This window comes from Pinus tabuliformis, chromosome 2_1, assembly GCF_031772625.1.
Source record: "Pinus tabuliformis cultivar Carrire ecotype Pingquan chromosome 2_1, CPIR1, whole genome shotgun sequence".
Taxonomy (NCBI): Eukaryota; Viridiplantae; Streptophyta; class Pinopsida; order Pinales; family Pinaceae; genus Pinus; species Pinus tabuliformis.
Genome location: NC_142299.1, coordinates 706,103,653 through 706,118,643, shown reverse-complemented (window position 1 = coordinate 706,118,643; position 14,991 = coordinate 706,103,653). Strand labels below are relative to the sequence as shown.

Genomic DNA, 14,991 nt, shown 5'->3' with positions numbered 1-14,991 from the left:
GAAAAGGTGTAAAACCTGTGGCAGTCATTACCGAGGTTCGGTATGCCCAAAGAGCCGGATAAAACATAAGATGCCAATTGGACCGTTTTTATCGATCTTCCTTTACAGGATCGTCTTAAGGGTTTTGTTCAAAGCCTCAACTTGTCCATTGGGTTGAGCATAATACGGAGATGAATGCTCCTATCAAAAACCCAATTTAAGAGCCAATTCAGACATTAGTTGGTTCTGGAAATGACTTCCATGGTCAGTGAAAATCTCTCTCGAGATACCAAACCTTCAGATAAGCTGATTGAAGAGGAACAATGCCTCTACTTCACTATCATTTTATAAGTGGGCATGGCCTCAGCCCACTTCATGAATTCATCTATGACCACTATAATGTACTTGTGATTTGCTATTGAAGGCGGATTATAATTAGTAAAATCAATACCCCACTTAGTAAAAGGACCGACAGTGACATCAGGGAAAAGAGGAGTTGGATGCACACACATCTTCCAAGTATAGACTTGACAAGGGTGGATGTGCTGGGTCGCAACAAGCCCTAAAAGATGACTGCCACAAGCTCCACTATGGCAATCATTAAGCATAGAATGTGCTTCCTCTAAGGTTAAAAAACACCTAAGGATCGAATCAACCCCTCGGCAATATAGCGTATCACCAATAATGACATAGTTCTTAGCCAGGTGACGTAATTTTCAGCGTTCATCCTTAGAGAAAGTAGAGGGAAACTTCGAAGTCTGGAGATAGACAATGATATCTCCATACCAGGGGTCTTGTGAAGATATGAGGAATAAACATTTGTTGGGAAAAATTTCCTCATAAATAGTATCCTCTCCACAAGGCAGCTCGAAAATTAACTCCACGAAAACCAAAGATTTCTTAGACTTGGTGGACAAGAACTCGAGATTGAATTCTTGTAAAATAATAATCCATCGATTATATTTTCCCCCAATCACTTGCCTACTGAGGACAAATTGGAACGGATTGACTGCCACTAAGACAAAAGTTTTTGGTAGCAAGATAATGGTAGAGCTGTTGGAAAGCATGGATAGTTGCCAAGGCCAACTTCTCAATTGGAGAATAGCGAAGTTCAAGACCTACCAAGCCTCAGCTCAAGTAATAAACTATATGCTCTATGAGAGCATCATCTTCCTAAACAAGAACAATACCAATGGTTGATTCTGCAGCTACAAGATATAAAAGGAAATCCCTACCATAATCCCTTGGACTCAAAAGCAGGGCAAAGAGTAATGCCTTCTTCAAGGCATCAAACGACCATTGGGCAAAGTCGTCCCACACAAATGGAACTCCTTTTCACAGCAAATGCATAAACCATTTAGTGATATTAGCATAGTTCGCTATAAACCTTCTTAAGAAATTAGCCTTCCCCTGAAGACTTTGAAGTTGTCAAATAGAGGACGGGGGAGGCAACTGAATTATTGCCTCTACCTTGAAGGGATCAACTCGAATCCCTTCAGTTAACACAATGAACCCTAATAACTGACCAGATGTAACCGCGAAAATGCACTTATTGGGTTTCAACCAGATCTTGTAAAATCAACATCGTTCAAAAACCAATCGAAGGGGACTAGGATGATCGATTCTCTTTCGAGAACGAGCAGCTAGATCGTCCAAGTATGCTTCGATGATATGCTTGATGTCGTGGAAAGCATATGACATGGCCCGCTGGAAGGTAGCTCCAGCATTTTTAAGACCAAAAGACATCTTTTTGTATGCAAAGGTACCCCAGGGACATATAAAAGTTGTCTTACACTGGTCTTCAGGACGGATAGAGATCTGATCATAACCAGAAAATACGTCCATGAAGGAGAAAATCTCATTACCCACACATTCATCAATTATCTGATCAATAAATGGCGTGGGGTAATTATCTTAGGACAAGATTTGTTTAGGTCTCTAAAATATAAGCATACTCGGATTGTTTCTTGCTTTTTATCATCTGGAATTGGATTAGAAACCCAATCTGTAAGAGGAATAGGGTATATAAAACCCACCTTGAGCAGCTTCTCTACTTCAAATTTAATAGCTGCTACTTTCTTAGGATTGACTGGTTGAAGCTTCTGACGAATTGGCTTGGCGTTTTTATATGTCTTTATCTCACGTTGAACTATGGATGGATCAATATTAGATATTTCTTCATAAGACTAAGCGAATATATCTCAAAACTCTTTAAACAGGTCGGTGTAAATTTGAATTTCTTCAGGGGAACATTCGGCTTCGATGAAGAGAATCTCAATCACATTAGGGTCCTAGATATGTTTATAGGTATCGTTTTTGAAATCACCGACATATTACCTTCAACACGAATGTTTGCTAGAGCCAAAGGATTTGACACCATACAAACATCACTAGTAAACAACTCGAGAACCTAGATTCGACTTCCTACAATGGAGGAAGAAAATATGAACGATGGTGTAAGTCTTCCCAAGGTTGATCTACACCCATCGTTACTTCTAAGATTGCCTCCTTAGATGTTAAAACCGTATCTAAATAGTCCATAGTGGAGCTAGAATCAAGGGTCCAAGATAGAGCCACATCACCATCTAATTCCTCCTCGGAGGAAGGAGTAGAATGGTTGTCTACAAAGTTGACGATTAACTGATATCTAAGCTTTGCTGCAGACATAGGAAATGCCATTCCACCAACTTTTCCTTCATCTAATGTGGTCGTAGGCAAAGGCAAGGTCCAAGGATCTGGAAAATAACAAGTTCGGAAGAACTCTTCCTTGGATGATGAAATGACATTAATTCTAGCAATAAGAGAGGGAAACTCAAATGTACCCATCAATGAAGAATACATCCCAACTCCCAGATTCTCAATAGGTAGATGAGAGTTATCTACTAAGGGAACAGTAGAATCTGAAGTTGCTCGAGGATCAACTGGAGAATAATCCAATTGATCAACCTTAACGATTTTCCCGTCATGAGGAAGGTAAATGACACGAAACAGAGTTGAAAAAATGACATCCATTTTGTAGATCCAGTTCCTTCCTAAGAGGAGATTGTAATCTAGGTTAGCATCAATGACTTCTACTTCGATATTAATGACCTTTCCTCCAACACATATAGGAAAGGCTGGGATAAACCCATGCGGCCTATGAGAATGCCCGTCAAATGCTTTCAGGAGGGTTGGTGAAGGAACAGCCGAAGGTGATCCAATGGCCTTCCAACATGATATAGACATTACAGATGTAGAAGCCCCCTCATCTACAATTGTTTCGAAAAATATTAGTTTTTCGATAAGTAGACTTAATTTGAAAAGCCATATGATGAGGGAGTTTCCTTTTGACATTGAGCATGTCAAAAGTGAGCACTAAGGCATTATTTGGATCAACTACCCCTATCACCGAAATCAAAGCTAGACACGACTAGAGCAGCTCTAAAGCGGACATAGCGCATGGAATTTGAGCCAAATCCTCCATAATAGAGTAGTTTTGGGCAGCCTAGCATTAGGGTTGATAGTCGTGCGTTTAGCGGAACCTTTTGGCATATGAGGTATAGTATCGACAGAGGGTCACTCAATATGAAGTGGGTCGGTAGTTCCTGGAGAAGATCTGTCCTTGGATGTTTTAGTTTCACCATAATCACGTGACTGAGTGGCCACATTAACATGAGAACCCATCATGAAAACATTTGATGATTTTTCCCCTTCCTGGTTTCCCCCTCTAGAGGTACCAGGATTTGAGTTCGCGCCAGCAAGCAGCTGCTGCCCTTGGGGAAAAGGGTTGGTTAACATAGCTTGAGAGCTAGAAGACCTTTGCTGCACTAACAAGCGCTGATCATCTTGAATTTTGGGGTAGAGATGAGTCAAACGGTATCCATTGCATAACTTGCATGGAAACTTTACTTTCTTTTTGGACTGCTTTCCACCCTCACCAGCACTATTGCTGGGTTTGTTTGTGTGAGCCTTCACATCTTGACTCTTCTTCTTACCTCATCTTACCTTGTCCTTTCTTCTTTCCATTAGAATTTTGATTTTCTTTGGGGTTAGAAGATTGGACGGTGTTAATGGAAGAGGGTTGGGCAAGCGAAGGGTTAGACAATATGACCTGATTGGTAGGAGCAGTTTGTAAAGACAATTGTTGCAATTGGCTCAACAAGTTCACCGCATTTGTGTCTATTGATCCAATGATACCATCTGCATGGGGACCTGGATTCGATTTGGCTATATCAATCTTATTCCTAGGAGAATCAGGCAAGATTTTCTGAAGAATACCAGACTAAGAGTAAATAAATTCTAACTGTTGGGCCCGAAAAATAGCTTCCTCTTCAGAATAGACTCCAGACAGAGAGACATCCTTAGAGATCTCTGGTTGTAAGGATTTAAAAAACCATTCGAGACGGTATTCAAGAGGAATTTAGGCTTTAATTAGCCTCTTTCTTTGTCTCCATTCCTAAATATGATCAGAGATGTGAGTTGTCGTATCCTGACGTAAATTGGATAGAAGTTCAGTTCTGGCATCATAATGGATGGGAAACTGGAAATGGTTTAGGAAAATGTTAGACAAATCAGAAAAAGATGTAAAGCTTCCCCCTGGCAACTCTATATACCACTTATCCACATTACCAGTTAAGGTGCGTTTAAAATTATCAACCTAATCGAGTTGTCGATGAGGGAGTTTGATGAGAACCACAAATGGAATGTGGTTACATGGTCGCCTGGGCCTTCACTGCCCTTCCCCTCAAACTTTGGAATATCTGATGGGAGTTTGGTTGGGACCAGAGGCTACGCTGGATTGTATCTGATTGGATCATTCGTCAATTTCGTGAGATCTGGCAGATTCAGCGTTGCCAGAAAAGGAAGCCTAGGAGGACCTTGGGGATTCCATCCAGATTGGGCAGAGTTCCCAAAGTTCTGAAAAGATTGGCCTGGATTTTGAAAGGCACCAGGTTACCTGAAGTAACTAGCAGAACCCGCTGAACCAAAAGGTGACCCTTGTGGTCAAGAAAAACTTGGATTTTGACTAACTCCAGTCGAAAAACCTCCAAAACCAGTGAAGTTCCCTCCTAAAGCATTATAAGGAGTCGATAACCCCTGATAAGGATTCCAAGTGGTAGCTAAGGGAGGAATACTTCAAAACGAACTAACTGTGGAGTATGGCCTATTCCCTTGTTGGCCGAAAAATGGGTTCCCAGTTCCTATGCCACTAACTGCAGGGTTAGTCCAACCTTGAAAGGGATTACTGCCTTGACATGTAGAAGAGAAAGGCATAGATCCTATCGTTGGGTTGGAATGTGGTACGTGACCACTTCCAAAAGGAAAACCCTGAAATGAAGCTGATCCACTCATCATGGATGTGGAGGCACTAAATGAAATTGATGGAATACCCTGTGAATGGGTGCCAAATGGAAAAAATCCAGAACTAGATGCATTGGCTTGGGAACTTCCACTCGTAGATGGAATGGAGGTAGACCCAACTAAGGATGTGCTAGCAATAGACCCAAATAAAGATGCAGAGGGGATGGAAATAGTTCCTCCCTCTTGTACTAATGTTGGAGTTTTCATGGTTGTAGCACTCATGGTAGATGCCATGCTTCCAGTTGTGGTCATCGAAGGTAAGTGCGTGAAATAACCTGGCTTTGATGGTTTATGCGTTGGAGTCCCAATGTATAAAAATATGTTTGGATGATCAGAAGGTAGAGGAGAATTTGAAGCCGCTAATGACTCTGAGAGTTCTTCTATCTCAATTTTATCTTTCGACTGGAAGAGAAATCGAGAAAGAACTGGGTTGTTCCTCTCTAGCTCTGCAGAAGTACCAGGCCTATCCTAAACACTAATGTCCCTGAGCAAAGGATCAATCTATGATGCATCAACTGCCATGGGGTGAAAACCATTAGCAGTATTGCCTCTACGCCTTCTAGGAGAAGGCTCTGAACTTGGTGGTGAAAGACCACGAAGTCTTCGAGACCGTCTAAGCGATCGGTCAGCCACTTTGAATTTTTTATCAAGATCTAATTAAAGACTCAAGAGAAAATGAAAGCTAGGCTAACTAAGAGCATAGAGCACACACTAAAAATGTCCCTAAAATATATCAGCAAGTCGAACAACTTTCAAGTATTTCCACTACGGGTGATGAGGACCAGACACCAAAATACAAGAAAGTGAAGTAAGGGCCTTCCGAAGATAGTCTGTGATAATGGCGGCCTAGACCTATCAGTGAAGGTATCAGAGGAAGTTACGCTGACCTCCAAACAATAGCTTGTGCCAGTGCAAGCCCCCAAGCTTTGCAAGGGTGCCCTCTAGAAGTATTGCTAAGTGTGATACAACGTCGACCTCAAGTGCCATGGGATTCCCCTCCACAGCCACCTGTGCAAATCCCTAGGATAAGAAACTAAGGTTACCAACTTGTGTCAGAAGCTAGGCGGAATAGTCTTGAGGTAAGATCTGACAAGTAGGAGAGGGGGTATCTCTCTTCCTTCTCTTCAAAAACCCTTGTGCTTAACTCACAGATCCGGAGCTTTCCTGGTCTCCCTAACGCTATTGGATTTGCACTTGTTATTCATACTTCTATGTTTGATAGTTTAAAGTGGCCTTGGAGATTTTTCTCTCCACACACCTAATCCAAGGCCCTAAATATCTTGAAACTTGTTGGTGTGTCTAAATTGACAATATAAAAAAGTTCTAGTATATTTTAGTTAACACTTGTTTTTAAATGGGATGTTCTTAAGTCAATGGTTAAATGAAGGTAAAACTTGTGGTGTTCTTCGACGCAAAAGAAATTAATAAAAACCAAACTATATGCAAATGCACTTGTTTCATTCTTCGATGAAAGAAATTTCTACCAGGATATAAGGAACTTCTAAGAAAGCAATAAATTTTTCTTTTCCTTTCTTTCAACAAGCTTCTCACTCACAAAAACTAACAAAAACTATGGATTCCCTAAAAGATGCACAAACTATCCTAATGAAATGAGTATATGCTGATGCAAAAACTTAAGACTACTCTAAAGCAAAGAATGAAAGTAATTTGTTTATCGCATCTAATTAGCCACTAATTTGCCACTTTGATGTTTAGATAGAATATAAGTTCCTAATGCTAATTTTCATCCAAACACTAAAAGCAAATCTCAAGACAAACAAAATGCTCTTTCACTCGTAAAAAGAAACCAAATCAAAACAAGGCAAAGAAAGAAAAAACCAAGTTTTTAAGAAGTTTTCTTTAAAAGCAAAAGCAAAAAACAACTTTTCAAAAGCGCTCCAAATACTAAAAACTTTGAGACCGAAAAATAGGCAACAAAAACACTTTGCAAGTTATCAACTCAAAATGGGCGAAAACTCAACAAAATAGGTGTTTCAAGATTCTCTTAACAACCAAAAAGCAGCAAAAAGAGCTTGGTGACAATGATCAAAAGACCAAGAAAGACAACTTTCAAAAAGCAAGAAAAGCAAATGGCCACAAGATGCAATTTTGACATAAAGCAAGAAGATCACAAAGATAAAGTTTGTCACAAAGATTGAACCAATATTTCTGCTTTGGAAGACCAGAACAACCAAGATTCTCAGGAAGAAATCTCGTGTGCTCAAACACAAATGATGACACTTGCAACAAAACAAAAAAAGACCAAAACTTTCTACAACAGGAGAGAATTCGAAACCAGAAACTTGCTGCAAAACCAAATACTGATAACAAAAATTGACTGCTCAGGGAATACTTAGACCAGTAAACAAATCTTTTGAAATAGAAAGACTTGAAAAAATCTTGGAAAATTAGGGTATACGTGACTGTGTCAATACACAACGGCGTGTATACGCGATTCAGCCTGAAGAAACCTGCGTATATGCGGGCTCATATGGGGAAATTTGTGTACATACACTACTGTAACCTAACAAAACTGCGTATATAACAGTTCACAAGAAAAAGAAAAAAAGAGGTCTGAAGAAACTACTTAGAATTAAAGTCCGAGTTCCTACAGGAATAGACAAACCAGTTATAGCAAGAACAACAATGGCCGAGCCGTGATTGGCTTAAATTAATCCAAACTAGGAACAACAATACTGTTGTCCCTAGTGGAGTCACCAATTCTGTTGAGGGATTAAATCCCCTAGGGTTTTGAGTCAACACCCTAGCAGAGTGGGGGTTATCTACAGTAAAAAATAAGCATTCCACACAGCCATGATACTTAAATAAGAAAACTACACGAATAGAGGTGCACCTGGGGGTCCTTCGTTCGGGTAGATCCAGCCAAGGTCCAAACCCTCTTGGAGTTCTTCTCGATCCTTGAACCTGCAAAACAACCAATTCAAATAAGAATAACAATATATGGAAAAATTATCATATAGAAATCAACTTTATAACTTATTGAAAGATGGTTAGTTATAAAATTGAAACAATTATTCATATGTAAACCATAACAATAACATCATATGCATAAAGAAGATTGATTTCAGGAACAAGACACATGTTTTTTTATTATAGATAACTAAAACAAAGGAATGATATCACCTAAATCTTCCTCTTTCTGGCTCCAAGCGGAGCCGTCCTCCGGATCCATCCAATCCCAAGTCTTCAAAGGGCTCCTTCCATGACTCACACAAAGATATCTCAACTAGTGAAATGACATCATAACTCAAGGAAATAAGGGTTTCCTATAGTGGGGGTAGTGCTAGAAGCACAAGGATCTTTAGACCTGATCAGGGATAATATCAGCAGAGTAATTCTCTCTTTTCTCTCCTCCTTTAGGCCTTCCCATTGAATCCTTTTTATACTTCTCCCAAAGTATTTTTTCAGTTGGGAATTCGTTGGAACAGTTGGGCCATGGGAACTAATAGGTAATCGAGGCTCCCCTCATGCTGGAGGAGGAAGCTCGAGGTGTTTTAGTTTGCTTGCCTATATATGGGCCAAGGTTAGATGTAGAAAGGGTTGGATACTTAATAGAAAAAGTGTGTTGTTTTGGGCCATTGTAAGATCTTTTTTGACAGTAATAGTAAAACAGAGTTATTCTCTTCTCAAGATTCTCGAAGGATTGTCATGGTCAAATGAAGTGATGATGTGTTATGCCTTATGTTATTTTATGGTTTTGTTGTATGCAATCACTCAGAATTCATACTTATATGCTCTGACTTCCTGTGTATACAGCAAGCTATGTGTGGTGGAATATGTTTGACTTGTAATGCTAAGAGCCTTGATTTCTATGAGTTCACTGTGTTTTTCTTGTCTACTTGATATTATAGACTCCATAGCCCAATGAGATATCTTTTGGTGTGTTTCCAACCAGTTATGCTTTCATAAGTAAATAAAGAGTTAGCCATCTAGTGTTTGAAGGATTTTGTCAAGAGTTGTGAGAGAGCCCTCTCTGATTAGGAAGGCTAATTCCTAATCTAAAGTATGGTCTGAAACAGTTACATGAGACCTGGCTTGGTTGCAGTCCCTAGTACTGGTTTTGTGATAACATTTTGGTGCGTCTGCCGGGAGCTTAAGATTGAATTTCTGAAGGTAGCAGGAGTTCAAATGATTTTCAAGGCTGCAGAACTACCTTGGCGACTCCACACATCAAAGAACAAATTAGAAGGTGACTCCACTGCTAGAAGATCAGTAGCTTGATGAAGTTTCAAGATGGATTCCACTGCAAGAAAGAATGCCAGGTATGCTCCTATGAATCGGTCTCACATCCCTGGTTTTCCAAATCCTATGCCAAAGGTTGATTGGTTAGATGATCTTCCAATATTTAAAGATGAAAAGAAGGATGATGCTGCTCTCCATTTGGTTAAGTTTCACATACATGTACGCAGTCTTAAGGTTCATTTCCCTGAAGATTGTCTCATGAGGATGTTTATGGCCACTTTAGAAGGAGAAGCATGGTCTTGGTATAAAAGTTTGGAAAATGAGTCATTATCTTCTCTTGCTGATTTCCATGATGCGTTCTGTGAAATGTATAAAGAATGTTATCCTTCTTTGTTGCTGCTCAAAGATTGCTGTAGGCATTCTTTGAATCTTATTCAGTACTTGGAGGATTGTTATGATGATGATGAATTTACAGATGAAGAAATTTTAGAGGCTCTTCATAGCAATGTTTTTCAGCACCAAGAAGAAGGTATAACACTCCATGAAGCGCCGCATGAAGAGCAACAAGAGTTTACCTGTGAAAACCATGTTTTATCCTTTGATATTGATGTAGAGATGCAGCAAATTTGTCAGGCTTCAGATCATAATGAAGACGAAATTAATTGCACCAAGCAAGAAGAAATATTGGAGGAAATTTTCTATGACCCTCAGGCAGAGGAAAAGCTTGCTCAATTTTGTAATTCCTTACAGCAGCTTACCCCAAATAATAATCATAATAGTGAGGAAAATTCCATTGTTTGTTGGAATGATTCAGAAAAGCAACTGGATAGCTTGTCAAATAGAAAAGTGGATAGTACATCAGAGGAGTCTTGTGTGGTTGAGAATCAGGGGCCTGAAAATGAAGAGTGTTATCATGATCATTATTTTCAACAGCTTTCTATGACAGAACACAAGGAGACTACGCTGGTTCCTTTCTCTTTCACGATTGAGGAACTGAACACGGTGGTTGAAGATCAGTTTGTACAGCTGGAAAGTTTCGAGGAAAGACAAGCTGATCATGTGTTCTGGGATCCTATAGCTGATTACATGGAAGAGTTTTACTCTCCAGCATTTCAGTTGTTCAAAGAAGATCAGAGACAGTTTCAGTGGCAGCGGTCATTACATTATCACATTGGCTCTGAAATCCGATGCAGTCAAAGACATTTTCAGTGGCAGCTGTCATCTCTCTATCACATTGGCGCTGAACTTCGGGACAGGCAAAGAAGTCAAATGTCAGATAAAGCAAATGACTGGCTGCATTGGAAGTTTCATATTGATTGAGCTGAGGAAAGTTTAAATGGTTAGGGTAGGTAGGTAGGTAAATTGCAAATAAGCTCAAGGTTGGCTGAGCATTTATTTTTCAGTAGCATTAGTTTTTTTTTCTCCTACAGTCATGTTGGTCAAGCAAATTTCTGTTTGTTACAAATGGACGAGGCACTGGAGCTGCATGTTCTTAGCGCACCACAAGGGCACACTATCCCAAGTGGAGCCACTGTTATCACTGAAAATAGTGTAGTCAAAAATTTTTAGCCTGGCTTAAAGAGTGGGTGTTTTCGCAGCGCCAGAATTATTTTTAGCAGTTTCGCAGCGCTACCTGTTTGCGTGGTTTCGTAGCGTGCTACGAAATTGGGAATTGGTTCGAGTTTTCAGCGAAGGTCCAAATCCTAGCATGCTTATTGTATAGAGTTTTGCTTCCCTCCAGGAATGTTGATGAGAGCAATGACAGTATGTCCAAGGAGGACACAATTCACACACAGGTTGATGCTATGCCAGACACTCCAAGGATGCAATGTGAATCTGTTTTTCTTTATATGATAGTCTTGTCTTTATGTGGCTCGAACTGATATTTGAAGTGGACTATTGATTTCTTTGTGCACCTGTAACAAAAAGGATAAAGCATGCCGTTATTGGCTTGCAGGCAATTGCAAGTATGCAAAAGACAACTGCAGATATCTGCGCTCCCATTTTATTGGAGGTTCCGATGTCACTTTCATGACTAAGCTGGTTGGCCACGATAACAAGCCTATTCGAGGAATTGCTTTTCTTTCGCATTTAGGCTCTGCCAAACTCTATTCTGTTGGCCGACATAATAAGCTTATACCCTGGGACTGCCATACAGGACAGGGAACAAATATCCCCTTAGGCGACGACAGTGGAGTTGGATGCCTTCTAAGTGAAGGTCCGTGGCTTTTTGTCGGCCTTCGTAATGCTGTCAAGGCTTTGAATACCGTCAACTTGACAGAGCTATTATTAGACAGCCCTAATGGACAAGTGCATGCTCTGGCGATCGCTGATCAAATGATTTTGGCTGGAACACATGATGGCACCATTTTAGCATGGAAGTTTAATCCTACAACCAATACATTTGACCCTGCAACTTCCCTCACAGGGCATATGTTGCCTGTTGTCTCATTAGTCTCACAGAAAGACAAACTTTACTCTGCCTCTATGGACCACACAATAAAAGTTTGGGACCTGGAAACTTTTCAATGTATCCAAACCTTGAGAAATCACACATCAGTTGTAATGTCTCTTCTTTGTTGGGACCAATTTCTCTTGTCGTGTTCTTTGGATGGCACAGTGAAGGTTTGGGCTGCTACATCAACTATAGCTCTTGAAGAGATTTACACTCGTATTGAAGAACATGGTGTTCTTGCGCTGTGCATAATGAATGATGAACAAGCCAAACCTATTTTGCTTTGTTCATGCAATGATAAGAGTGTGCGCCTTTATGACTTGCCATCGTTTCATGAACGAGGTAGAGTATTCTCAAGAAATGAAGTGCGAGCACTTCAGATTGGACCTGGGGGATTATTTTTCACTGGTAATGGAATGGAGCATATCATGGTACCGGTGAATGAGGGAGGTCGAGAGCACCATAAGACGGTTATTGAAGTTGGAGCCCGAATCAAATCCAGTTTGGCATTATTGTCGATATTCAGAAATACAGAATTCGTGGTCTCTTAGAAGGCGGCGCATTTGATCATGAGGTGCTGTTGGATGCTCTATATTGCCACAGGGAATGCGCATTAACTGTTTGACAATTTCAGTCTTAGAGTTTTCTTTATCGAAATGTAGTGAGTAACCGCCAAATGTCAAGTGGCTTTTATGAGGGTTTGATTGCCACAAGGTCGCCACTATTATTGACACCCGGATTGAGATGTGGCGCTTCAGATGGCCATATACATTAGCAAAATCACCAGAATCACAACGACAACTGGAAAGGGAGATTATAAAGTAGATTTTAATAGCGGATGGAGTGAAAGGAGACATTCAAGGGCTAGTATTTATGTGTGATTCGAAAACAACGGGGGATATGAAGATTTCTGTTTCCATTATCATGTTTCGGTTTCTATTATTGTGTTTTTGGGTTGCCTGAGGCGCGCAGAGAGCATCAATGTCAGATTTGCATAATAGTGCCCGGAAGGAGAAGGTTCAGAGTATATCTCAGAGTTCAAATTACAACAGCAAGGGTTTCAATTGTAGATTGAATTGCGCAGAAGATGTGAATTTAAAAGTATCCTGAACATGTTGGCGGTACTGAGGAGGATCCAGAATGTATTATATGTTGATATTTTTACATCTTTCTGTTGTTGTGTACAGTTAACACCAGATGCTTTTGTCTGTCTACAACATGCAAAAATGACTTTGTGAATGCAATCCAGATTAGCAATATTCTCTGTATCGTTATACCATGGCAGAGCTAGAAGAATTGTTTTGTATGGAAGATGAAAATTTTGCTGAATGAGACAGCGTTTTGAAGGATAGAAGGGTTCGAAGCAGAAAGATGTCTGCAAGGCAGTCCACATGGTCTCAAGGAACACATCAAGTTAAGAAAGAGCATGGTGTACTCTCAGTGGCACTTCTCTTCAAAATCCTGTGGGAGAATTATGTTCTTTTGCTCGGTTCTTAGGGATCGATCTTTATTCCTATTACTTCTGAAAGAAATGCGCGCGGCCTCATTTAGAATACTGGCATAATTCAAATGCTCTGTTCAGTTTTGGTTTATAGCTTTTCAAAAAACTCAAAGGATTTCCTTGTATGTCTCAACTAACATTTACTGGTGAGGCAAATATTCAGAGTTACTCAAATGTGTTGCAAATGATGATCTCCAAGAAGTATAGGCGATTTAAGGACTGTGTCAAGATTGTCCAGGATCTAAATTTTACATTGGAGCAGGTTCTGAGGGTATCTCATGAGGAAATAGGAAAGCTCGACTATTGCATAAAGAGGCAATAAAGCCTTATGATCCTGGGGATGGAATGCAAACAAGCATCAATAGTCAACGGGTTAGTCCTTTGAAGAGAAAGAGTCTTTCTCAGGAGGACACTTCTAAATTTGATAATATGGAAGTTCAATTGAAAAAACCATCCGCTCAGAAGGATAGTTTTTGTGAAGGTGCTGGAAAAGATTTGGATTTCTATAAGAAAAACCAAGCTGTGAGAGAAGAGCAAAATAATTACAAGAAACCTCATTGTGAGAGAAGCATGGTGAGAATTAGGAATGATCATGTGGAGCTGCTATACAGACTTTTCCAAGGTTTTATATTTGAGGAATGCGTATTATTGATATAGTGAAAAGATTTCAGAAATTAAGTTTGGAGGCATTCATCAAGGTTGTTTGAGCCATTTAATTAGCAAGTTTTTGTTTTTCTTGGGTCACAAGTACTTTCAGGAAAACAGATAGCTCTAGTTATAATGCTGCAGTGACAAGCACATCTAGTTGGGGCAGAGTGAAGACCAGAAATGTGAACAGAAGAATGATGGCATTGAATGGAGACAGCCATTGAAGCTTCAAGGATTCTGAATCTTTCAAACAGTAAACACTTTAGTGAATCTTTTGGGAAAGATTTTGTCTTCATTACCAATAATTGGTATACATCTTTTCTTCCTAGTTAATAAAAGACAGCTAAATTTATTGATGGAGATTGTGTTTTCTTTTAATCACACAGCAGTTTCGTAGCGCGCTACGAAACTGCTGTAGGTGATGATTTTAAAAGCGCAGAGCAGCTAGTGTGACACGGTGAGCGGGGGTTTGAGGAAAAGGAACAGATGTCTATCAAAGACCACCTACAGCACATCAGAAACCTGGCATCACTCCATACTTGGGGTCATTAAAGGATTTGGGAGCAGGCTGCTATATTTTAGGAGAATGTTGGGAGACAAAAGGCCGACAAACAGGAACAGCTCCCTATATTTCAGGGCGATGGAAAACATATTATGTTAAGGGCCAACAAACAACTGCAGACACCTTTTCAGCTCATAAAGTTTCCAGCTCATTTGAAAGGTGTGGTGATATGCGGTGTTTGGGAAGAATTAAAGAACAACAGACTTGTTTTTAAATGATGAAGAGGAATGGAAGACAGGGGACCGTGGATATAGGATGATTAATTTTATCAATTAATAGGCTGTCTTACAGCTAGCATCCGAG

At 40.0% G+C, this 14,991-nt stretch overlaps 1 pseudogene; it reads left to right on the top strand.

Moving 5' to 3' along the window:
* LOC149202538 (zinc finger CCCH domain-containing protein 17 pseudogene) overlaps window positions 1-12,528 on the top strand; it is a 61,733-nt pseudogene extending 49,205 nt beyond the window's left edge.
* Window positions 12,529-14,991: the final 2,463 nt, after the last annotated feature.